We start from the raw sequence: 12,555 nt of genomic DNA on the forward strand, positions 1-12,555 counted from the left end.
CACAAATTTCTTGCAGCCATTTATTATCCAGTTATATGTTTGATATTCTCCTTCAATTTATCACTGAACAGGAGGTTGAAACTTTTACAGCGTATATAAAACATTAACATTTTGATAACATTGAATCATTCAGATGGAAATAATTCTCTTTTGACATTTAATTTATCTCTGTTCGAAAGTTACCGGTGTGCCAATATGGCTGTTAATGTCTGTCACTACTCCCAGCTATCTAGTTATCTAATCAATTTCTCTGACGGGAGAAAGAAGAAAACACTATAAGCTGCTTGGAGCGAACTTGCTATTATATGAGACGTCCATAGCTAGTATATGTTGTTAATGTGCATATCTTGGTACGTATTAGCTAAACTTAAGGTGTTATTATATATTCTTTATTATGTTGAATGTTTGTAGTAAGCCGCACTGAAATTTCTGCTTTGCTGGACTATTCTGGTGGCCATGTGACAAATTCCGAACGACCAGGGAGAGAAGTAAATATCTAGTACTTATTATTTGCATCCGAAGCTCAGTGATAAATTGTACCAAGAATTGTTTTGATTACAAGTGCACATTGCTAGTTAATGTAATACGGTGAGTATTTCTTCCCTGTGTACGTACAATAATTCACTTGACGTACGTAAAGGTACGTATGATTTCACTTCCAGTACCCGGGAACCTACATAGCGACTTGCTTATTTTTAAAAGTAGCGTTTAGAGTTATTTTGTTTTGATGGTTATGATTAAGATCGTTGTATGTTAATATTAATATTTTTCCTAACCTCTGTTGTTTTTAACATGGCCAAAGATGAACGTTCCTGGTGTAAAGGGACATTAACTACAGTGTTCAATGTTTGAACAACTCTTCAGCAGCAGTGTATCGTTGCTTATTTTTCTCCAAGAAAATAACTGATACACAAAGTCTGTGCTGCATTTTAGTTATGTATATACTGGCGAGGACCTTATGCATTTTTCATTACAATTAACCTCAAAATATCTGTTATTTTTATTTATCCAAGGCCTTGTTTTACTACGGTTGTTGTTCGTATTTGAAGAAACTTGCGGTGTGTTTCGGTGGCGCAGTTCTCTTCAAGATTATAAGTAGATTATCTGTTTCCTTCTCAAGACGAGAAATTACACCTTAAAGTAGACCTGTTATGCCGTATACACTTTGACACCAAAATGCCAATATTAGTTCATGAAGTACATGTAGATCATTTTCAAGTGATTACTGTGAATATCACAGTAGCTGTGCTCATATTATTTTGAGATAAATCGTTACCATACCCGGATTCTGCACTTAAAGGAGTTTTACTCGTATGGGACCCATTCTGTTACTTATCATGGTTATGGGAGCTCCATAGTTTTATGATACATTTTAGGTTGTAAGGGTTTTGCACTAACAGGTTGAGTAACTATTTTATTTGATATATCAGTATCGTTTAGGTTTGGAGTCAACCCTAACCTATATTTCGCTTGACGTATTCTAGCAATATGGCGGATGTGTAGTACCAATACGGCGTAATGAAACGCGTTTAACGTGATTGAAATTCTATTTTAGAACTTTATTTTATCATCACTTATCGAAAATAATTTACGATACTATAATTGGTAGGTATGTTGGTCCTGCAGTTCTATATCTAGTGTACTGTTATTTAAAATCGTTAATCTATATGTACATTTTTTTATTTTTTGTTTTTTAACGAAAGTTGGTTGATTTTCGGATTGAAAGTTTCTGCTTGAGATTTGTCCTCCGAAGTCTGCAGTATAATGATTTTATGTAGGACCATTGAACTGGAGGTAACACCTATTACCTATAGTTAAATGTGTATGACAGGTATGACTACGATTGTTTTGTTTCTTTCTTTCATAGCTTTGACATTGAAGTCTTGTGTTGGCTGCATTGTCGCCGAAAAGCGCGTCTTTGCTCAGGTACTGAAAGTTCGCCGTGAATGGTCAATACTGTCACGTGACTTCAGTAGTTTATTTGGAAGGGGGTATAACAGCTTTGCCGGCATTTATTGTGGTGGAAGGTAGTTTCGGAATCTTGTTTGGATTTAACAGTAGTGTAATATAGTGTGTGATTGACTGTGACTTTTTGTCGAAGATTTTGTGGTAAAATACGCGACGGGAATATTCTCTTGTGTGTTTGTTTATACTGTCGTTCGTATAGAGGTTCCTTGTTTGAAACTTGAGCTGTACCGCGAAAGTTAGGAACTTGGTTGAAAACAGTCTCGAAAGTCCATTTTCCTTCCGAAGGAATTTTGTACCCTGTGCTCTTCTTGTTCTAATTCTGTGTGAGTAATTTGGAGGTAAGTCGCAAGTTTAAAGTATTAAATTCTGTAAGGAAGTGCATGTCCAGGTGTTTTCTGTCACATGTGAAAGAATTGCGTTTTTGTTCCCGATGTAATGTTAAGGGTTGTTTTCTTTAAAATTCCTCCTGCATGTTTGTTTATAGTTTGCTGGTTTCATGACATGTAAGCCTCTTATGTTTTTGTTATTTTCCGTGCCCCTGTCTTCTCGCCTCACGTCTTGATTTTACCGGTAAAGTTGATATACGTACTCCGGATTGCATTTTTTCCTGATTGTCAATGGGGGCCTGGAAGATACATGCGCTCTAATTTGTGTGGTCCATTTGAGACTGTTGGTTGTCAAAAATGAATATTATGAGTTTAAGATTCATTACTTGTCAAAAATATGCAGTGGACCTGTATTTCAAGGTAGTATGTCGAGTTTCCGAGGCCGTTAGGGGTTAGATTGCGTGTGGTGATTGTAGGCTGGATGCTGTCGCCATCTGGAAGTAATTTTGACGACCAGCTGGTCTTCGCCCGCCTTTCGGGTGCTTACTGCTCGCTTTTCGCACATTCTAATAATAGGTGGAAATATGCTTAAAATTTCGACGTATAAAAACTGTACATGTAGCAATAGAAGTGGATGCTTTGCCACTTTGTTTTTTGATTATGGAGTCTGCACTTGATAAAAATTTCATTGTTGGAATATTATGTGCTTCAAGTTCTCTCCCTGGTTCCGCTCGACGGGAATTTCTTACTCGACACTGCATGACTCATTGCCGCTGGTCCATTCTTCAATCTTCGCATCTTCCCTTTTTATCCCATTTCAGACGTGGTTGGGAGTTAGCTGCAGCAAATGGAAGAGGTTGGCAATGTATGTTCTTTTTTAAAATGTTTTCCTGTAATCCTATTTATATACATATTTTTCTGAAAACTTACAATATTGTGCGTGTAATTTGCTGGTGTATTAAGAAGGAATTTTACAACCAACGGTTTAGGGCTATTTTTTAAAATCCATACTTGATATATTATTAATGGAAGAGGAAAATGTCGGAATGGTAGCCTATCCGTATTTTAATCTAATCCATTGACTCGGTCTGGCAGTCACATCCGATCATTTTAGATAATAATCTATATTGGCTGTAGTTTTATGGGCTTCTCATTTCCCTTCATGGAAACGAATTATTCAAAATAACTGAAAGGGTAAATTTTGCCCCTCTCCCATGGATCTTTATTAAGGTGTGTGGAGCGGTGGCCAGAGGCCTTGCAGCTCAATCAGGAGTTGCTTCCACCGATGTGCCTTACTCCTTGCTCTCCTCTTTCCTGCCTGAATTCATTTATTCTACATTTGTTCTCTGGCGACCCTGCAGGCACTTAGTTTGCAATTTAGGAATCTTTCATTTTCATTCCTTTCTTTGCCTATGAATTCCTTCAAGGGTCTCTTCTTCTATTCCCTGTGTTTAAAGTTAAGATTATCTCGTATTACACTCTATAACAATCGCCCATGGATTGCGGTTGGGGGTCCTGCAGCTTTATATTACGTACTATCTCGTGAATGTTGAACAGGCATGAGAAAATCCTCAGAAGAACCACAGAGGGTCTGTGTGTGAAAATGAACCATTCAATTTTCTTACTTTTGTATTCGAGGCACTCGGCTGTGGAGAGGGTCGTCTCCAGTCTGTATGTTAACAAAATACTGTCCATTCGTACCTAGTATAGGGAGATATCGTGTTGAGGGGAAAGGCATACTTATGTTGAGAACTGAGCATTCATTTCATGGGTGTAGAAATCCCTAGTCACCTGCTTATTCAAGCTGTGGCAAAGGCATAGTCTGAAGGAAAGAGTTTTTTTTTTTCTTTACTCTAGAAACGGTCTCGAATTTTGGTCTGTTGTTGTTGTTGTTGGTAGTCTGTACTACCTGTTTCATGGATCATTGCTGCTGAAAATCTGTAGAAACATTTTTGTATCCCCATTGTTCTGGCTAGGGGAGGTTCTCTACTGAGCCATAGCATTGCCGAGGGTAGGTGATGGAGGATGTGCCGACTCGCTTGCAAGCTGTACATGAGAGGGGCCACGTGACTGGTGTATTACAGTCTCAGTTTGAATCCGCTGCTGTCACTTACTTACTCACTCCTTGATGCTACGGTCCTTGTAGAACCTTGGTCTCCGCAACAATCTTCTTCCAAAGCTTTCTGTTGATTGCCTTGGTCCTCCATCTCCAGACTCCCATGGTACGTAGATCAGCCTCCAGCACTTTCTTAGGTTCTCTTGGTCTCCATTTGATGGACATGTCCTAGCCAACACACTCTAGCTGTCTTCATCAAAGATACTATATCCTGTTCTTGGTACAGGTCTCTAAGGTCCTGAATTGATCTAATACACCATCCCAGCTCAGTTTTAACTGGCCCAAAAATCTTTCTCAATACCTTTCTTTCCCATGTCATTAACCTATTTTCTTCTGTTTTATTTAATACCCAGGTCTCAGCTCCATATGTAACCACTGGGCTCTCTAACACAGCCAGCTAATTTACACTGCTGATTATTAACATGAAGTGTTGCAGATCTTAATAATGTGTGCGATCTAAAGCACCTCTGGACATGGTACAGTCCTCTTTGGTAGCGCTTTACTGGCGGGGGTGCATATTTAGGAAGGAGAAATCATGCAAAAGTGATGCAAAACAATACCTTAAGTAACAGAGAGAAATCCCCCTTTATGCTCGCCAGGGACCCACCAACCCACCCTTAACATATATTAACAAATAGAAAAATCAAAGCAGAGACTGTCACTCTTGCAAAATGTGATCATTTTCTGTGTTCTTATTGGTGGGAGATTACTTTGTTACTGTTTTTCCAATAGTGCTTGCATCATCTGTGGCTCACAGCTGCCACTTTCCAGGAAAATAATGTAATTACGAAATTTGAATGTTACGGAGTTTACCGGATGCAACTGCAGTATCCGCAATGTTAAGTTATTAGGCCTAAGTACACATGTGAAATGTATGGAGTTTTTTGTTATTTGCAGGTTAATTAAGCAATTGAATTGTGGAGTTTGTGGCAGAAATCTGGAAATAAATTAATTTTCGTGTGCCAGAAGTGTGCCTGCAAGTTCCAGTGCTCAGCCAGGAAGGGTACATTTTTTTAGATGGACCTTCGCTCGTAAATGTTTATTTCATAGCCTACCCGGTATTGGGAAACAGGCCCCAGTTGAATTTCTAGTAGCAACAAGCACATTGTATCCCCCGTCATAGTGGGTAATGTTGTCGCAGGCCGGGGGTACTAGGATGCTGTGGGCCAAACCTGGGACTTTTGCACCCCAGGTAGTAAATTTATGCCATTTGCTTAACACTGACAGTACTGGGTGGCCGAGTTGTAACTCATTGTCTAGTGAACTACACCACCTCAGAAACATATTGAGGGACATCATAAGTTCCCAGAACAGGAAAATAATGTATTTAACATCCCAAATTGTTGTAAATATTATAAGCAGAAGAGAGATTTAATTTTTCCTTTCAACAAAACTAGATTGTGGGGCAGCAGTGCTGTGGATAACAATGCGGGGACTATCCAGAATATTGCCTGAGAAGGGCAGAAAGAATGGAACACAATTTGAAAACTTGTGGAAGCTATGATCACATCCCAAGAAAATTGGAACTTGATGAATTTGAGAAGTCAGTGGTTCACAGATCATTCTAGGGATTTTATGAAGAGGGAAAGAATTCAATTGTCCAGACATTACTGAATACAGAGAATATAACTCGATAACTCCAGTCGCTTAAGTGGGCCAGTATCCAGTATTCGGGAGATAGTGGGTTCGAACCCCACTGTCGGTACATAAAATGTGAAGAATGATACATTACACAAACATGTTAATGGAAACACTGTCAATGATTAAACTAAAACTATTTTGTCAGAGACTAAAACTTCTTCCATTAAAATTCTGATTAAAATGGTTCAATTAAAATTGTTAATGGAACAACAAAGTGATAATGACATAATGCCAACGACATGAGGGCGTGAACACAAGCACAAACATGAATGTCATATGTACAACATGTTGAAGGCCGCTGATGAATTTGTGAGCGTAAGGTGAAAATGAAGCTTCAGTTGAATTATGTAGAATTATGACCCGGATTTTAGTAACTAGCTAAACTTCTAGCTTCCATATTTAATATTAGGTGTACTCTTGAAGATTGTTTTTACGCTGAAGATGCCCTAAAGTGAGGGCGAAACATGTCCCATTTAACTGATAGTCTGTTTATGTAACCACTATAAGTGGAAATTAAAGTATTGAATAGCTGGATTAAAGGACACCTTTATTAGTTTTGAACTGTAAATTTTCAATACGGACCAAAGATGAGACTTATAACATGTGAATGTCACATGGCCAGACAGGATTCGAATTGATAGCTTGTGCTACGAGTTAGATGTGGCTATCAACGCTTGTCTTAAGCAGTTCCATAGCGAAGTACCTCCGTGGCTAGTTCTGCGGCCAGATGTACTGCTAGATCTGTTCCATGGGTCCAAGGTGAACAATGACGCCTCTGTTCATCGGAAGTATTTCCAGGACTTAGTTCACCAGTATCCAGCTGCGTGATGTGTCTTCATGGATGGTTCTAAGATTGGGGAAAATGTAGGATGCTCATTCCTCTCCGATGATATTAGCACGGAGATCTCGCTTCTCAGTGTGTGTAGTGTGTATATGAATTATATTGATGGAAAAAATATATCCAAACACCATGAAATAAGGAATGTAGAATACGGAAGTTTTGGCAGTGTATTTGTCGAGGTAACATATTTACTTGATTAAAGGTACAGGACTACAGGGGATCCGTGCAAGAAAAGCCATCGCAAATGTGCTATGCTGGTCCATTAATGACCGGTGTAATGGCCTGACTGTTAAATGCAGACGCAAACGTGCATGCAATGTGTCATACAGATGCTGGATGTCAGCTTGTGAGATGGAGTTCCATGCCTGTTGCACTTGGTCGGTCAATACAGGGACGTTTAATGCCGGATGTGGATGACGCTGGAGTTGTCGTCCAATGATGTCCCATACGTGCTCAAGTGGGGACAGATCGGGGGATCGAGCAGGCCAAGGTAACATATTGACACACTGTAGAGCATGTTTGCTTACAACAGCGGCATGGGGACGTGCATTATCCTGTTGGAAAACACCCCCGGAATGCTGTTCGTGAATGGCAGCACAACATGTCGATTCACCAGACAGACGTACACATCTGCAGTTAGGGTGCATGGGATAATCATGAGAGTGCTATTGCTGTCATAGGATATTGCTCCCCAGACCAGAACTCCCGGTGTAGGTCCAGTGTGTCAATGCCGCAGACAGGTGGAATGCAGGCGCTCACCGGGCATACTCCTAACCAACACACGACCATCACTGGCACCAAGGCAGAACTGGCTTTCATTGGAAAACACAATGGGCATCCACTCCATCCTCCACTGAGCTCTCGCTTGACACCACTGGAGTCGCAGATGGCAGTGGTTTGGGGTAAGTGGAATGCACGCCACAGGGTGTCCGACTCGAGTTGTCCTTCAAGTAACCTATTTCAAACAGTTAGTTGTGTCACTGTGGTGCCAACTGCCGCTCGAATTGCTGCTGCAGATGCAGTCCGCTGTGCCGCCACAGCCATACGCCGAATACAGTGCTTCTCCCTCTCTGTGGTGCCGTGGGGACGTCCGGAGCTTGATCTTCTTGCGAGCTTGCCTTCTTGTGACCGCTGCTGCCAACATGCATGTACAGTGGAGACATTCTTGCCATCTCCGCCGTTACTCCTCCATCCACCACCCCTCTTCATTAATTGTATTCCAGTCCAGTCTTCTTTTTCATATACTGTTCTTAAGAGACTGCCCATCTTGCTCTGGGCCTCCCTCTTACCCTCTTTCCTTCTATCTTAGCCTCCAACACTTGATTTGGTATCCTTCCCTCAGCCAGACCATCTCATTTTATTCTCCATCCTATCATTTGGTTTTTCTACCCCTATCTCTTTTCTGACCTCAACATTTCTTACTCTGTCTCTCCTTCTCTTCCCTACCATACTCCACTGGAACTTCATCTCACTGGCCTGAATTGTACATTATCTCTTTACATGTCATTGGAACTTCTCTGTTCCACTCGTTTTGCTGAATATGTGCCCAGCCATTTCTTTATTCGAAATGACCCCATAGTAGAATTAACATGTGGAGATGAACATAGGCCTTACAGCCCGTGTCCTTGAAAAAGGCAGGAAGACCTTCCTCTAGTCCTGACATTACCGTTACAATGCATGGAAAATTCTAAATTCCCATGGAGGGAATTAGATATTTTTCACCAATAGAGCATGTCAAAAACATATCGGATGTAAGGCTTTTCAGGCGTTTGCTCTATTAACCAGCGTTTTGTCTTAGGTCTGACACTAGACTCGTCAGAGTGGGATGTGTCAGACCCTACCCACTGACGCTGGGTGTATGCAGAAGCCTATATATGAGGCACAGTCTGATAACTGCATACGGGTGATAAATCTCCACAATGGACTTATTGCCCGCCTAGCAATTCCGAATGGTGACCCTCCATGGGAATTTAGAATCTTCTACAGAAATTGTTTTTCACGGGAAGTTCCTGACTTGAAATCATAATGTGCGTCACGAACCACTCACTTCGACTTTGACCATCATTCAACCGGTCAGCTGTTCCGGATTGCTAACGGAATCTCAATACAGCCTTTATCAGACATACTGGATTTCGAGATGAACGCAAATCTTACTCAACATTACTGTTAAATGCAAATTTAACATCGAACGTATTATCCGGCTGTAAATATTATTATTTTGACTAAAATTTTTCTGAACTCGTAGGATATTCGAAATTATGGCATTCACCACGACTACGTTATCCTTATCACCTTTCTAACTTTAATCAGTTTAAACAATATCTCAAAGAATTTTAACACATTATTTAAACTTAGCATTTTACAGTTTCTCAACGTGATTTTTACTGCCCTTAATAATTCCGCACAATGACCAGAAATATAACACTTTCGTCTGATCATTATCAAATATTAATTCGACACGCACTGAAAATTTGATCGGGACAAATTCTATCTACAACATTAATATAAATATATATAAATTATAAACAGAGTACCGAGGGAAAAGATGTTCGCCATACTGGGGGACTATGGAATCAAAGGTAGATTATTAAAATCAATCAAAGGCATTTATGTTGACAATTGGGCTTCAGTGAGAATTGTTGGTAGAATGAGTTCCTGGTTCAGGGTACTTACAGGAGTTAGACAAGGCTGTAATCTTTCACCTTTGCTGTTCGTAGTTTACATGGATCATCTGCTGAAAGGTATAAAATGGCATGGAGGGATTCAGTTAGGTGGCAATGTAGTAAGCAGTTTGGCCTATGCTGACGACTTGGTCTTAATGGCAGATTGTGCCGAAAGCCTGCAGTCTAATATCTTGGAACTTGAAAATAGGTGCAATGAGTATGGTATGAAAATTAGCTTCTCGAAGACTAAATTGATGTCAGTAGGTAAGAAATTCAACAGAATTGAATGTCAGATTGGTGATACAAAGCTAGAACAGGTCGATAATTTCAAGTATTTGTGTTCTCCCAAGATGGTAATATAGTAAGTGAGATTGAATCAAGGTGTCGTAAAGCTAATGCAGTGAGCTCGCAGTTGCGATCAGTAGTATTCTGTAAGAAGGAAGACAGCTCCCAGATGAAACTATCTTTACATCGGTCTGTTTTCAGACCAACTTTGCTTTATGGGAGCGAAAGCTGGGTGGACTCAGGATATCTTATTCATAAGTTAGAAGTAACAGACATGAAAGTAGAAAGAATGATTGTTGGTACAAACAGGTGGGAACAATGGCAGGAGGGTACGCGGAATGAGATAAAGGCTAGTTTAGGAATGAACTCTATGGATGAAGCTGTACGCATAAACCGGCTTCGGTGGTGGGGTCATGTGAGGCGAATGGAGGATGATAGGTTACCTAGGAGAATAATGGACTCTGTTATGGAGGGTAAGAGAAGTAGAGGGAGACCAAGACGACGATGGTTAGACTCGGTTTCTAACGATTTAAAGATAAGAGGTATAGAACTAAACGAGGCCACAACACTAGTTGCAAATCGAGGATTGTGGCGACGTTTAGTAAATTCTCAGATGCTTGCAGACTGAACGCTGAAAGGCATAACAGTCTATAATGATTATGTATGTATGTAAGAAGTAGTCATCTTGGAGATAATCTTGATCCTTTATTGCTGGATTACCAATTAAGGTTAAAATCCCCAACCCAGTCGGGAATCTAACCCGGGGCCTCTTGAACCAAAGGCCAGCATGCTATCATTTATCCATGGAGCCAGACGGCATTGTCTAGCCATACATCCATTCGTAACATCACAACCTGCATGGTTGCTAAGACATGGCATCTTTAAGTTAAAAAAAAAATCCATCCATCAAAAAATAGCCATGGATGGAGTATATTAGATATAATTTTTTAATGAAGATTGACTTTAAGATTTTCAACGACTTTCTTTCAATTTCGTAAGTAAACCAACCTATGTTCTTCGTTTTAGGATATTTCTCTGTAAATGTTTTGAGAATATTTTCAAAATTGTACACAAGGCATGGTTCATGTTTGTGGGTTACTGTAGTCACATCCTAGTTCGTGAACCATGGGCAACGGCTGAGTGGCCTAACAAGTGGTCCTGAGAGTCGGGATACCAGTTGCTATGGAATGGGAGTGGGCATCTCAGACATATTCAGTTATGGCCCTCCTTGTGCTCAGGCGGCTAGGACTATACAATTCACCGGTGGTCTATAACCCTTTAGAGGAGAGATCCTCACTTGGACTATGTGCAAGTAGGGTAGCATCCTGCTTCATGAATTTACTGAGCTCAGAACATTTTAAGCAAGCCTCGGACCTATGGGAGTAATGGAGTCCCACTCCCATTTGACAGGCAAGGGACTCCTTGGAAACAACTTGGCGAACGAAATGGAATTCGATGGGGAGCTATCAATATTAATGGGGCTTAAGAAGGAAGGAAAGTAGAACTGGCTGAGTCAGCAAAGAGGATGCATTTGGATGTGCTAGGAGTAGGTGATATTCGGGTAAGGGGAGATACCGAGGAAGAGATAGGAGATTATAAAGTGTACTTGACAGGTGTTAGAAAGGGAAGGGCAGAGTCTGGGGTAGGACTCTTTATCAGGAATACCATTGCACGCAACATAGTTTCTGTTAGGCACGTAAATGAGTGAATGATGTGGGTAGATTTGTCAGTTGGAGGAATTAGGACTAGAATTGTGTCCGTGTATTCACCATGTGAAGGTGCAGATGAGGATGAAGTTGACAAGTTTTATGAAGCATTGAGTGACATCGTGGTCATGGTTAACAGCAAGGATAGAATATTGCTAATGGGCGATTTCAATGCGAGAGTTGGGAATAGAACTGAAGGATACGAAAGGGTGATGGGTAAACGTGGGGAAGATATGGAAGCTAATGGGAATGGGAAGCGTTTGCTAGACTTCTGTGCTAGTATGGGTTTAGCTGTTACGAATACATTCTTCAAGTATAAGGCTATTCACTGCTACACATTGGAGGCTAGGGGTACCAGATTCATAATAGACTATATCTTAACAGACTTCAAATTCAGGAAATCTGTCAGGACTGTACGAGTTTTCCGCGGATTTTTCGATGATACAGACCCCTATCTGATCTGTAGTGAACTAAGTATCTCTAGGCTTAGGGTAGAGAAAGTGAAATTGTCTGCAAACGAATAAGGGTAGAAAATCTCCAGGACGAGGAAATTAGACGGAAGTACGTGGATATGATTAGTGAGAAGTTTCAAACAGTAGACAGTAAGCAGGTTCGGGATATAGAAAGTGAATGGGTGGCATACAGGGATGCTGTAGTAGAAACAGCAAGGGAATGCCTAGGAAAAACTGTGTGTAAAGATGTGAAAAGGCAAACATCTTGGTGGAATGATGAAGTGAGAGCAGCTTGTAAACGTCAAAAGAAGGCTTATCAGAAATGGCTCCAAACAAGTGTCGAGGCAGACAGGAATTTGTACGTAGTTGAAAGAAACAGAGCAAAACAAATAGTTGTTGAATCCAAAAAGAAGTCCTGGGAAGATTTTGGTAACAACCTGGAAAGGCTAGGTCAAGCAGCAGGGAAACCTTTCTGGACAGTAATAAAGAATCTTAGGAAGGGAGGGAAAAAGGAAATGAACAGTGTTTTGAGTAATTCAGGTGAACTCATAATAGAT

The 12,555-nt window shown here is 40.5% G+C and overlaps 1 protein-coding gene across 2 annotated transcripts in view; it reads left to right on the forward strand.

Annotated features, from left to right (window-relative positions):
- The first annotated feature begins 256 nt into the window (after positions 1-256).
- Positions 257-12,555, forward strand: part of LOC136881096 (dentin sialophosphoprotein) — a 96,523-nt gene continuing 84,224 nt past the window's right edge. Inside the window, exon 1 of one of the 2 annotated variants that reach the window (XM_067153718.2) lies at positions 257-350. The gene's annotated coding sequence lies outside the window, so the exon portion shown is untranslated. Of the gene's footprint in view, positions 351-488; positions 589-12,555 lie in introns of those variants that run through there. The other variant, XM_067153719.2, reaches the window with a different exon arrangement.

This window comes from Anabrus simplex, chromosome 9 (genome assembly GCF_040414725.1).
Source record: "Anabrus simplex isolate iqAnaSimp1 chromosome 9, ASM4041472v1, whole genome shotgun sequence".
Taxonomy (NCBI): Eukaryota; Metazoa; Arthropoda; class Insecta; order Orthoptera; family Tettigoniidae; genus Anabrus; species Anabrus simplex.